Source organism: Lepisosteus platostomus, chromosome 7, assembly GCF_059453375.1.
Source record: "Lepisosteus platostomus isolate fLepPlt1 chromosome 7, fLepPlt1.hap1, whole genome shotgun sequence".
Lineage (NCBI taxonomy): Eukaryota > Metazoa > Chordata > Actinopteri > Semionotiformes > Lepisosteidae > Lepisosteus > Lepisosteus platostomus.
This window is the reverse complement of record NC_142617.1, coordinates 58406924-58421225: the sequence shown is the minus strand read 5'-3', so window position 1 is coordinate 58421225 and position 14302 is coordinate 58406924.

The window sequence follows — 14302 nt, the reverse complement described above, 5'->3', positions numbered from 1 at the left end:
AGGAAAAGAAAAAAGACAACCTCTTCAGGTGTGTGAAGGAAATCTGAAGAAGGCTCCACAGCCAAAACATTTTGTCTTTATATGCATTCGGTTTTGAGGTCGAGAGTTCATTAGAAAGAGGTTTATTGTCCTTTTTAAAAGAAACAACAATCAGCAATTTTATTTTAAGCCCTAGTTCAGAATCATCATGTTAATCAGCTGATACACACCAGTTCCTGTGGCTCAGAACAGTCCACACCTTCCTGGACACTTCTCTGTTTTCTGCAGTGAAGACTCCAGTCTCACACAGGAGAGGGGGCAGGAGAGATCTAGCTCTCACTGAGAAGACAGAAAGCTCACAGGCCCTGCGAGTCTCAGGGGTCACACTTCTATGGTTAAGGATAACCTGACCTACCCTCCCAGCATACAGTAGGTGAAGGTCTGCCATTTGTGTGCTGTCACTTTGGGATTCTCTTTACATTCATCTGGTGACACAGTCTAGACAAGAACAGAACAACTGTTAATGGCTAATATTTCAGGTTCATCCATTAGAAGAATATTATGCATTAAATGTTTTAAATTACTTGAGATAAAATGTTGTTCTATACAGTGTTTATTAACCATGGAACAGTTTTAAAATTAAAGTGTTTTAATATGCCTCAATACAGGCTGAATTCTGGAACATCTTAATTTTAAAATGAGAAATAAAGTGTTACCAGGAAGACTGAATCATCTGAATTGTAGTTAAATGTGTGTAAGTTTTGCAGTGAGCACTGAGCCACAATCCCCAAAATGCAGCTCAAAGTCAGCACATCATCTTAGCACACTCACATTTGAGTGATCATCACCCTATTTTGCTGATGTATGGATGATGTCGGAGCTCCGAGATGGTGGTGGTGGTGGTCCCCTTTTTGAGAAACCTGCACAGTCCACCGTTCGGCCCACAGAGCTTTTAGATAGCTCAGTCACTTGAATTCCTCTTCCACTCTTCAGTCTCAGGAAGACTGGTACAGGAGAGTTTTTCCAACTTCTCCAGGACTCTCCATTACATGGAATATAAACTTTCCTCTTTTCTTGCTCAGATACACACTGTTTTCCAACTTCACCTTAATCAGTACTCCTCACCATCATGAGACACCAGTGCCTTAGAAACTATATACTGGAATATTCTACCCAAGTGACCAAGCTGCAAATCACCCTTGATCTCTCTTGCAATAATCACTACAAATCCTTAATCACAATCCCTACCAGCATTTCATTCTCACACATATTAATCAATCTCTGGGCAGAGACTGCAAGCATGTCTGCTGGTGTTTAAGCACAGGACCAATCGGACTACACCTGTGCTATCTAGTTTCTCACAGTCCATTCTGAACACTCACTCTCTTCCACTCCTGCAGAAGCCTAAGCACAGAAAGCTCCCACCTGTCTCCTCCTGTCTGCTAATATACACCAGCTCACTTATCCAGGGGCATGACCAACTACCAACAGAGCCAATCATATTTGCTCTTTTCCACATGTGGAATCTCACTCCCGCTGGAAGCCAATTAATCAATTAAGCCAGGTGTGTCTCATTTCATCATTACAAGTATTATTTCTTATATTATATAGTGGATTAGAAGATTTATCATTTCAGTTTTCTCAGCACTTGTTCACACCAGGAAGCATGTGTTTTGGAAATCAAATACCATTCGGATCTGTGTGCAGAGCAGAAATTAACCCCTAGCTCTCTCCCCTGGAATTCAGGGCCCAGAGTTGGGTTGAAGCCAGCATGATATCATTGTGTGTGAAAACGTGAGTATTGGAGAGGCATCCTCATGCTCTCTGGGCATCAGCCCTGTGGATGAAGTTGCACACTTTGAAGAGACACCTGAGCCTGCAGCACAGGGGCTCTTTGGGATTAAGCTAAGATGGATGGGACCCTTTCAACACACCTACCCCCTTTGCCCCTCCCCGACTGAACTAGCCTCCCCTGTCCTGAGCGGTCCTGGCGAAGTTCAGCCAGAGAGCAGAGTGCTGCATTCACAGTGCAACCCGAGCTGGGGCTGGCGGGGACGCAGCCAGTCTCCGTTTACCTCCGAAGAAGCAGGCTGACATGACCGGGGAGATGGTTCCTGTCCATCACTAGGGGCTGCAACGCAAGCAGTTGCGTCCACCCTGGGCTTCAGCATTCTGGACGTGGCCGAAATAGCATTTTCCAGGAACCCCGAGGGACAGAGGACCGTGAAATTAAACCACTCTCGCTGCAGACACTGACGATCCCCTGAGTTATGTAATGCTTGCCCTGTCAGAGATGCACAGCAGCAGCCCCCTAGTGTACAGGACCACCTGCTCATCGAGAGAGAACTCACTCATTATACGGCCTTAATCTGTTCCTCCTCGAACAGGGAAGGGATCCTGTGAAAAGACACTGAAAACAGTTGTTCACACACAGACCCGGGCTGTGGGAGAGGCGCTGACTGGCATGCATTACTCAAGATACTTGCTATTACAAATGAGAAAGTCAAATTATAAAATGTGTTGACATGTCACCACATATTAAAGGGGAAATTCTCTACCTGCACAAGTCCCAGGTTGAAGCTAGCTGTGAGGGGGTTTGCTGTAACAGTAGGTCTTTTGTAAAACAACTCATGAGTGTCACTTGGTTATAAATGGACACCGTGTGCTGTACTTTCGAAACAATTCCAACCTTCGCCACTGGGCATGAAAGTTAAATGTATTATCCCGCTGTGCCAACATCCTCACTTCTGCAATATTTATTCAACTCACAGCAAAAAAAAAGATTATGTCCCCTGTTCCAATCAGATAAACGTATTAGAGTTTAGCTAGCACTTTTATATTAGCTTATCTCATATGATACTGTCTGATGCTTGAACAAAATTGTCTCCCTTTATATTTATATTGATAGTGAATCTTATTAAGTTCACAGAAAATTCTTTCTGCAAGAACAACCTCTTGTAATTTCAATCAGAAAAAATTATGCTTTTGCCTGACTTCTTTTTTCTTTGCCCACTACCAGTGCTCCTGGGTGTTAAAATAGCTTGTCACCTCCATCTTGTGGCCAAGCAATGTTATTCCATTTCACCCTCATGGGCTGCTGGGCAGCAAACAATCAGACTCAGAGAGCAGAATTTGGCACGATCTGACTACCCTTAATAGCATATCACCTGAGAGACCGAATTAATTCTTGATTCCAGATACTTCATATGGTCTGTGTGATTTTTTTACATTCCTGTCTTACCTTTAAGTTTCGTTCTTTATGAGCTGGGAACTGGAGATAAGAGTAATTTAAAAGCTACAATCAACACTTACAAAATAACACAGAAGGTATTGGTAAAAATAAAATACTAGAAAACACCACAATCACCCTCTGCCCTCTTTAGGTTTATATCTTTAAGTGCCAGTGCTGTATAAGTGTTTTTAATCTTAAGAGTGCGTAGTATGAAATACAATTGTGTAAAGTTTATGCTTAAGTATCTTCAGACATAATAATGAGAATTGCAATTAAATATGAAAGACTGGTTTTTCAGGTTCCATGCATGTGACGTGTCACAAGTTGCTTACTTTGTTGTGATAACAGAACCAGACAACCTTTTCTGAATGTTTTAGAATTCTGGACAAAGTGCATCAATAAAACAAAAAAATCACTGGAAAGCACAATAAAACATGTTCATTACGATCAGCTAGATGTTACATTTAATTTCCATTTTGCTGATTTCTCTGAATTGAATAATCAACAATACAAACATCATGATTACAATTGCTATACACTGCAATAGAACTGATTTTCTGATGTCAGCAAATTAGACTGTTGCCATTAGTACTTTATTTCTAACTACATGACCATTGAGTACATACAGTACACACACATTCAGGATTAAAGTATCACATATATATGTAACTGGTGACTCGAGGTACATCATTGTCCTACGTCCTCTATCTGTCTACCTTCTCTTGGATTAAAACAACTATGGACACATATGTACACATACAGAGCCCTCTACTTTTCCAATGAAATCAGGCTTCTGCGTGACAAGCACCACTGTTCAAAATAATGCAGGAGACTAAGCTACTACAGTATGTACTTGTGTGTTTTTTCTCTCTCCTTTTTGTGCTTGGTATTGTGACACATAAATATAATCTATCAAGGCTAATAATCTGATTTTCCACACACACAAATGCTTAAGTACACTTGCATATATACATACACAGATGAGCCCCTCTCAGATTTCTTCAGGCTCTCATAGACTGGCATCATTGAATTAGATCAGCATAAATATTTCTAGAATTCTGAAGATCATATTTCAATATCCCTGTCAACATGTGTATCGGTTGTATTATTTACTCCGACTCTGCTGCTGTGTGGCAACTAGCACTATGTGGTTGAATTCAAACACGGGTCATTCGCATGCACAGGCTGAGTGATGTGGCCTGCTCCACTAACGGTACTGTGCACATATTTGAGCTTGCAATGGATTTTCACTCCGCTAGACATGGCTGAGAGTAACTTGAAGAATGCCAGGCAGAGTCATAGGGTGCACACAATTCCTCCACAAAAAAAAAAAGACTTCACTATGTTCCGATGTCGGAGCTAGTCAAGGTCTTGAAAAAACTTGAGAAATAGATTTTTCTTCATGGTCTATTGCGCTGTCTTCTAAATTGTTTTACCCTTCTTTCACAACAGGGCATTGTGACCACCACTGCACTGCACTCTGTGAATCAATTATGGACTCCTCACCTCTTAGATAGCATTTTTACAACATGCCTGTTGCAGGCCATGCAATCACAATCCACAAAGCAACAGTCTTCGAAATGATAGAATCTAAGAGGAAGTGCATTCATAATGGCAACAGGAGGCGCTTTTCACAAAGGGTTGAGGGACACTGGAACAAGCTACAGTACAGGATGAGATCAAACCAAACAAACCACGTGTGCTTCATCTTGTTTGCAAGCGTGCTGTCATTCTAAAGTTTCTAATTAGAAGAACCATCTTTTTCTTGATTTCGTGACAATATAGAGCCTGCTCACAGAAATCTCCTGTAATAAAAAGCACAAGAGTATCTGTTTGAATTATCTGTTTACTTGGTAACAGTACTATACTTCACTTTCCATTTTCTCAACATTGTGACTTTCTGTTTGGAATTATTTTCATTTTAAAACTAAGCTGGACACCAAAGGCCATTATATTGGTGTTCTTGTTATCTCTTTCTGTACGCCCATGAGGAGCACAATATATTAAAACCGTGCCTTTATCTGGGCAAAGGCACAGTAAACGTGGTGGCAGGGAGCCCTACTGAGATGCTTGCAGGAATGTGTAATAGAATCAGGCTTCTTTTGTCCCTGCCAGCGCTGCATTTAAATTGGCTTTAAATACCCAGCTTACTTCCTTTTTTACAGGGAATCTCTCAAGGGAATGAGATTACATAAATAACCGAAACACCATGAAAGCATTCTCCTATTACTGTATCCATACATACTGTATTTCACATTTTGTCCCACCGACGGCCGGTTTAAAAAAAAAATCTTTATGTGACAGCTGCTTTGCTCAGGCTTTACACTGAGGTAAATCTTAAATCGGTTCCCCTGAGGAAGGGCTGACATCTGCTGAGGAGCAAGTGATTGTCACATATTCACTGGGGTAACAGGTCCCAACTCACAGTGCCATGAACACATACTGTACACTGTAGTCCTGCTTCAGTCTCCAGTCTTTACATTTATGAGCTCATTTGCCCAGGTGACCTAAAAGAGCAATAAGGCTTTAGACAGTCTGCACAAGAGTTCTGTTCCCGAAGAGTGTTTCCAGTATTCCATATCAAACATGGTACTTTTTTCTCTAGCTGACAAAAAGAAAACATTAAAAGAGTAATCCACCAGAATGTGATTGGTTGTTTCAGTGATGTGAACTTTTCTAGAAGCTATTGGGTTTCTTTGAGCATTCAAAGCCACTGGAATTGATCAAATTTGTTCATGCATGCGTGTCTTGATCCTCTGAAATGGTATGCATAATTCTGCTCGAACGTAATTGAAAAACACTTTATATCTTAATGTTGCTTGTGTTTGATTGGTGTAGTTATACAGCGATTTATTTATACCTTTGGTCTGGCTTTTTGTTCTTATTATCCATCACATCTGCTTCGTTCAGGAAAAAAAACTAAGTTTACCTTCTGGTCTTCTCACGTAAGCAAGCAATCAGTTGGTTAATGTGCCTATTCATCTCCTTAATACAGAAATCTATTACAGGAAACTGAAAATTTTAGCAGAAACAAAGTTTCATTTATATTGCCTATTCAAGTAAGTGGTCAATGTATTTGATGGAGCTGTCCACTTCCTAATGCTCCTGCTTCTTCTTATAATTATTCTTATTATAATTGGCAAATTGTTTGTTAGAATTAGCATATTGTTCAGATTATTTTTGAATAACCAAATCTTTTGATTGGTATTCTACCCCATTATTCAGATGGAAGATTTATAGATCCAGAACCAGAGTTAACCTTCACTTAAAAGCCATTTCTATTACAAATAATCACAGCCATGGATAAATCAACATCAATAAAAATATACTTTTAGCCAATAAAAAACATTGATAAGATGTACACATAAAGCATGAGGCCCATGAATTCCGAGACCAGGATTGTCACTCATGTGTTTTGACATCATTTCTCATTCTCCCGGACACTTTTCTTCTGTTTTATTTCTAAAAAACATTTGCCAAAAATTCAGCTTTTCAACTGCTTCCTTTCTTTCTGTTCCACAGGGAGTGTGTAACACAGACAACAGATGGCAAAAAACTGAACACAAGTCTGCATTTCTCTGGAAGTCTTGAGACTCCTCCAACAATTCACACAAACAGTGCTCCTCAGCTGCGCAAGCTTGTGCTGAACAATCCATCTAGCATCACAGCTTAGAACCGTAATTAAACTGATTTAAAGAGCTGCTTCTAGGTTGCTTAATCCAGCTTTGTAACTGCATTTATACTGTTGTTATACTTCGCTCTGATTAATGGAGCTACACAAAACAGGAGGCATGTGTACTGGCCAGGGCTTTAAAATCTGAGCAGCTTACAAAAAATTACTTTCACACACAAAGAGGCCTATATCATAGTTGAATTTACAGGAGAGATAGACCGGGAACTTGTAAACCAGTCCTGTTGGTGTTAATTTCTTTGTTTTGAATCAGTCATTAAAATAAAGATTCATGCCGAGTGGAAAACAAGATGAATAAGAGTGCTTTTGAAACATAAGGTCTAGCACTACTTTCTGCCACTGATTTAAAAGGTCTGGTGTTTGCCCCAGAGGTTTAGAACATATATTTTTTTCAATATGGGAGAAAAGCACATGGAAACCAAGTATGTTGTCACACTACTTTTACAGAAATTCTGACTTTGTTATAAAATTACTGCAATCAACACTTAATTTTACTTACTTTAATAATCAGTCCCATGCCAATTATCTTTACTCACAGCCTGTCTCAACACGGTATTGAGTAAAGACACAAATCCCACTGAGGCATTTACTACTGATATGCTTTAAAGTTGAAATTGTCGATTATGTTTTCAGCCTTGTACCCCTCATTGGGGAATTGAGAAACATTTAGCAACATCGAGCATGGCAACAAACCTTCTAACAATGCTGGATTGCGGCGGGGGGGGTGCTGAGATCACTTTATTACACTTGCTACAAACTGTACAGCCATCTGCTATTGTGTACCTCAGACAGGTGATCTAGCACTGATCGAGAGAGAGCGGCAGATCACATTGACACAGCAAGGTCACAGTGATGCAGCAGACTGATGGCAGACTGGCCAGTTCAAGTCCACCGAACCCCATAGATAACGGGATGGATAACTAATTGTGCTCAAGCACTTGGGAATCGCACTCAGTGTCCTCTAATGACACACAGCCCAGGCCCAAACCAGCAATATCTGGACAAAGGCACAGGTAAAGGTTTTGTCCATGCTGAAGAGAGCAGAAAAGAAACACAGCGTTTTGGCTGTGGTGGCTTCTTCGTGCGCTCCACAGCCGAAACGTTGTGTTTCTTTTCTTCTCTCTTCTGCATGGACTAAACCTTTACTTGTTCCTTTGCAGCCTTCGCATGCTGATGCAGCTCCCTACTTGAAATATCTGGACAATAGAGGTCTGTACTGATTTAACTTCATAGGAGACCTGAAGAATTGATTTGGGATTTTTTCAGGAAATACTAACCACAGTAATCTTTCTGCCCACACTGTTACAATGGGAATGTGTTATTAAATGATGATGATAAGTTTACAAACGTGCAGCAAAATTTATATAATTACCAAAAAATGGCCAAAATGGAAAGATCCTTAAGCATTTTGGAGAATATATTTCCTAGTTGAAAATACACCCAAAATAGTCAGTCAAAATTAAAGTTAAGTTGTCATTATGCAAAACAGCATGGTTTTCAAAAGGGGCAAAAATGAGAACTGGGCCACACAATGATTTTACAGTCCGGTTTATGTAATCAATGTCTTTACCTATTTCCTGTTCAACAGGCATATTTTTACAAACTATTTGAAAACTCTGCAATTACAGATTTTTAAAGCAATGCATTATTATTATTATTATTATTATTATTATTATTATTATTATTATTATTATTATTATTATTATTATTATTATTATTAAACAGAATTACATTATTAATAACCATTTAAAATCATAACCAGTTTTAAAAGTCACTTAGTGTTTTTATTTTGCATCTTCTTAAAGTCCCAATGAAATTTTACATTATGTCATAAAGAAATAAATTGTAATTCCAACATATTAAAAGTAATTAAAAACTTTGGTGCACCTGAAACTTTTTTTTCCCTTTGCTGTATTTATTCAAGACCTGCCTGAGGTGTTCATTTTGCTTTTAGGCCGTTCAATTAATTGTGTAGTGAGGTGGTCACTTGTCAAGGAATGGTTCATATACTGTAAATTCTTTCAATGTTGAGAAATAATTAGAAAACTAGCCTATGGAAAAAGTAAGACTGAACGGCCAGCTGACAGACCAAGCATCTCTTCTATCTGCTCAAATTGCAAGATCAGTACTTACAGTCACTTTCATACACTTATTTTAGTAATCAGCCCTGTGCCAAGTATCTTTAATCACAGCCTGTTCTCAACACTCTATTGGGTTTCACTGATAAAGCTCTGTCATCTAAATATGGGACTTCAAAGTTCAACTGGTACAAATGGTACCAGACATTTGCTTATTTTCTATCAACTCTGACAGAATTTCAACTCTGTATCCCCGGTCTAACACAGTCCAGGACAATGTGGAGAAGAAATTAATGTTGCAGAAATTATTAGATCCTGTTTGGAGACCCAACTTTCCAGTATTCTCCACTGATAACCTCAGTTCAGTTTAGGGGTACAACAAGGAAACAATATTTCTTCAGCTATTATTATAATAAACAGCAGTAGGATTCGCACCATCATAGTACTGTAAATAAGTCACTGGTGGTTTCAAGGGTGGCGGCTCAGTGGATGTTAGTGTGTTGTCAATAAACCTTTGGGGTTCACACCATTGCACCGCGTGTTAATGTGTTTCTGACCTAATGAAGGCCAAGTGTGTGCCAGAGTTTTCGATTTCTCAATTATGTTTTTTTGCAGAATATTAAGGAGTTGCTTTTTGATTGTCGCTGTTTGGAAAGCGCAGAGCTGGATTTCGAATCGTTGATCTGGGGCACTAAAAAAGGAGAAGTAAAAAAGGAAAAGGGCTCTCTGACAAGGAAAGGGGGTCCCCATTTTTGTTTTGCTTAAGGTCGAGTTAACTAATTAGAAACATGTCCTCCCACAAAAGGGCTAAGGCATAATCACTCTTACTATGTATTTCCACTTCTTTGTAACTGCCAGTTCAAAACAGTAAGCAGTGAAGACATAAACCCTTTTGTTCATAAACCCTAGAAAACAACACCAGAAATAGCATGTTCTTAGCATGTCTCTTGGGACCCCTAATTTGGCAAGAGGCACACTAATAACTCTATTTAATTCATCAGTATCCCCCATTGGTTTTTTTCTATCGATATTTTTCCATTTGCCTTTTCTTCTAGTCTCCTCTGTGAGCTTTTCAGAAAAATCTATTTAAACACTTTCCTCTCTCCTGCTGGGTCCTTGGAACACTTTTGTACAAGTTCTACTAATGCAACAAAAATAGAACGGGCTCGAATTTCACGGGTCTCTCAAATTGACGTCATCCTCAGAGGTATCCAAAGCTTTCCACTTTGGGTGTTCTGTGAGGACGATGTCAAAAAAATGTCAGAGGGGTCAAGCTGCCAGACCAGCATGATTTCTGTCCTCTCAGCTGATATAGGTGGTACCAGAGGGTGGAAGATACCCACTCATTCACTGCAGGACCCAGAGGAGGCAGAAGGTGGACATTGTCCACTTAAATCAACATCATTTATACTGATGTTGCTGCTCAACATTTCAGGTATGCATTTTGTGAAAAAAATACTTAACAAATCTGGTTCTGCTATACTCATCTGATTTCACAAAAATGAAACAAGTCTAGTGTTTTCTCTTCCCTAAACTGTATCCCACAATAATCCATTATAACAACATTCTATGCAGTTCGCTTTTCTAAATTAATAAGTAAAGGTTTATTCCATGCCGAAAAGAGAAGAAAAGAAACACAACGTTTCGGCTGTGGAGCACTCCTAAGAAGGCTCCACAGCTGAAACGTTGTGTTTATTTTCATTCTCTTTTCAGCAGAAATAAACCTTTACTTGTTCCTCTGCAGCCTTCGAATGCGTACACAGCTCCCTACTTGAACTACTTCATAAATTAATGCCTTATTATACAGTTAAGATGGAAACTAATTTGTTATATTAAAAATTAACTGTATGAACCTTTATAAGAAGTGACATCCACAATATCAAATTTAAATAATACATGATAATAACTTTCTGATTTTAATAGAAGAGCTTGTGAGGAAATTATTTGATTGCGCAATCTGATATTTTTCATTTAAGGTCTTCAACATACAGTCATTTAAAAACATGACAAGAATCTTTAAGCTCAGGAAGTGAGGAGGAGTCTCGTGGATGTGACTGTTTGGCTGTCCTAAACCTAGGGAAACATTATACATGTATATAAACAATACTTGTAAACATTCAAAAACAATAACAAAGTGGATTTTCAAAAACAATCTGGGTAAAATCTCTCGCTTTACACCACACTCAAAAAGATGTTTAGAATAAACACTTGGTTTTCCCTGCATGGGGAAAAAGAGAATGTGATGTAAAACACCAAAATCACCAAAATGTTCACCAAAATCACACCTTATTTTGTCAGCCTTAAAGAAGATCAATTTTCTCCTCACTTCACAGGCCTGGGTGTCTGTAAATCTTAGAGGAGGCAGTTGTACTGTATTTTCTAAGACCGCTCTAGCAACTCAAGCACTCAAGACTATGAAAGGACAGCACACTGCTCACGTCTCAGTGTGTGCAGTGCTGATCACTCCCACGAGCTGAGACAAGCTTCTGAATGATTGCAGCAAACATCTCTACTGCCCTCTTGCAAGACCACAGTGACATTACAGCTTTTTCAAGCTGATTTCTGTCTTTCTAATTCACTCTTGACTGACTGAAGTAGACCCTGTCCCCCCCTGCTCACAAGGTTACGACATAAAAGAAAACCAGGTTTTACCAAGACAAAGTTTTCTTTTCAATAAGATGAACATTTGGGATCGAGATACCTATCACCATGGAATAACCTCCAATTAACCAGAGACACTATTCACAATAGTAAGGTAGAATTTTGAACACATATTCAATAGTCTTGTGCACAGGCAGTGTCTGTCCCAACACTCAAGAGCCCACCTTTTCAATACATTTTCATATCACAATGTGGCTACATACAGGAGTAGCTCACCCACCTGTAAACTTGCTGTGTTTTCCTTAGGATTGTTTTCTTAACTCATATAGATCACATTTATCGTAGATTTACATTTACTTTGATGGGGGTTTTGCGTGGCAGCTGATACCAGCCTGCATAATATATTGCTGCAGGTGTGACCAGAATGCAGATACTGTATACCCCCACCCCCTGCAAACATGTTTTTGCAAATAATTGTAATATAAATTAAACATTTTAAACATTTGTTGAGTGTTTCGGGCTGTCTTCCTGTTTGAGTGGATAGTTTCCCTGACCAGTGTTTATTTTTGCCGTTACTCAGATCAGTTGCTAAGAGTTGTGTTCAGGCAGGTCCCCTTGTCTTGAGTAGGTAAGGCTGTTTCAGTTTGCGTTCCAGGCTGGTCTGGGGGCTGTTGTTACTACTAGATCAAGACAGGGCTAAAAGCAGAACTCAGGGTACTCTATGCTTTCAATAATGATCACTGAGCAAAATATGGGTTTCGCTAGGGCTTCTCATTGCTAAACCCCTTAGCATCACTTAAGAAGAAAGGTTAGCCAGCAGCCATATCACCCTACAACTCCCAGCTGGAAGCCCACTGAAGCTCAGCAGGTGTGAGCCTGGTCAGTACCCGGATGGGAGACCTCCTGGGAAAAACTAAGGTTGCTGCTGGAAGAGTTGTTAGTGGGGGAAATTTCCCAATTTCCCTCCTAATAATCCCCATCTCTGAACTGGCTTCATCCCTCTGTTCTCTTCCCCACTGAGAGCTGATGTGTGGTGAGTGTTCTGGTGCACTATGGCTGTCGTCGCATCATCCAGGTGGGGCTGCACATTGATAGTGGTGGAGGGGAGTCCCCATTACCTGTAAAGTGTTTTGAGTGGAGTGTCCAGAAAAGCGCTATATAAGTGTAAGAACTTATTAATTATTATTAAAAAATGACAGCAGGCCATTGTGCTTTCTAGTGTCCTAGTAACTTATTTATCCAAGGATCTCTTCAGTCAAGTATGCATAAAAGTGGTAGAAAATTCAGAGGCAATAACGAGTTTGAATATTTAAAGTTTCTTGATTTTTTTGTTCGAAATTTCCTTACATTACTGAAGAACTGTTCTCCTACTTTACAAAATTGATCTGAATATAAAATATCACTTGTCAATGAAATGTTTGAAAGTAATGTCAACACAATTACCTCCCTGTAGCTGTGTTGACATTACTTTCAAATATTTCATTGACAAGTGAATACTTGCTCTGGAAAAGGGACTGTTTTTAGTTATTTTATATTGCATACATTTTCCTTTTTCTCCGCAGTGTAACAGACTGAATCAACAGTCTTTTCCATCAAGAAAATAGTCCTTAAACATTGAGATAAACAGAAGTATTCATACGTATATTTAACTGCACAAAAGCTCAAAAGAGAATACTACAAAACGTAAGATAATGTATAGATTCTTCTTCTGCAATACACCCAGGCTGTGAAAAACATTCACTATGAAATTCTGAAATTATGTTTTCAGATCTCACTTAAAGGCTTAAAGAAACCGGCATGGATAGAAATAGTATGTGTTTTGTCTGTCCTATATGTCCTTTAATTATTGGATTTTACCTGATTATTTTGCTCGTATTTATATTACTTTATTGTTATTATATATTCTATCTGCCTAAAATCTGATTGAATAAAACGGGAATAGAAAACAATTCCCTACCACTATTCCAAAACAGAAAACACCTAGGTTCATTAGGAATTCATTTCATTCGTAGGTGGACTCAAAGCGCTTTACAGGTAATGGGGAAACCCTTCCCCACCTACCTGGATGATGCAACAGCAGCCACAGTGGGCCATTACTCTCACCACACACCAGCTTTCAGTGGGAGGAGAACAGAGTGATAAGGCCACTTCAGAGATGGGGATTATTAGGAGGCCATGATTGGTAAAGGTCAATGAGTTATTTTGCCAGGACAACAAGGTAACACCCCTACTCTTTTCGAGAAGCACCCTGGAATTTTCAATGATCACGGAGAGTCAGGACCTCCGTTTTACGTCTCATTCAAAGGACAGTGCCTTTTCATAGTATAGTGTTCCCATCACTATACTGGGGCATTAGGACCCACACAGATGGGAGGTCTCACATCCAGGTACTGACCAGCCTCATATCTGCTGAGCTTCAGTGGGCTGCCAGCTGGCAGCTGCAGGATGATATAGCTGATGTGTTACTCCAGCACCTTGCAGCAACTCAGGAAAGGTTACAGGCGACAGGAAGCCCTTCTGCTTTTCTAGCTTATTTGGTTGCTAGAGGGTAACTGATCCAAGGACCTCAACCAAACATTTAGTGAAAAGGGCCCAAGTACTTCTACTGGTTATTTCTCGGTAGCTTGTTCCAGACTGCCACAACCTTTTGTGCAAAGTGGCACCTACAGTACCATTGTTAGTTTTAAGCACACTGCCATGCCTCTATAGCGTATTTTAACA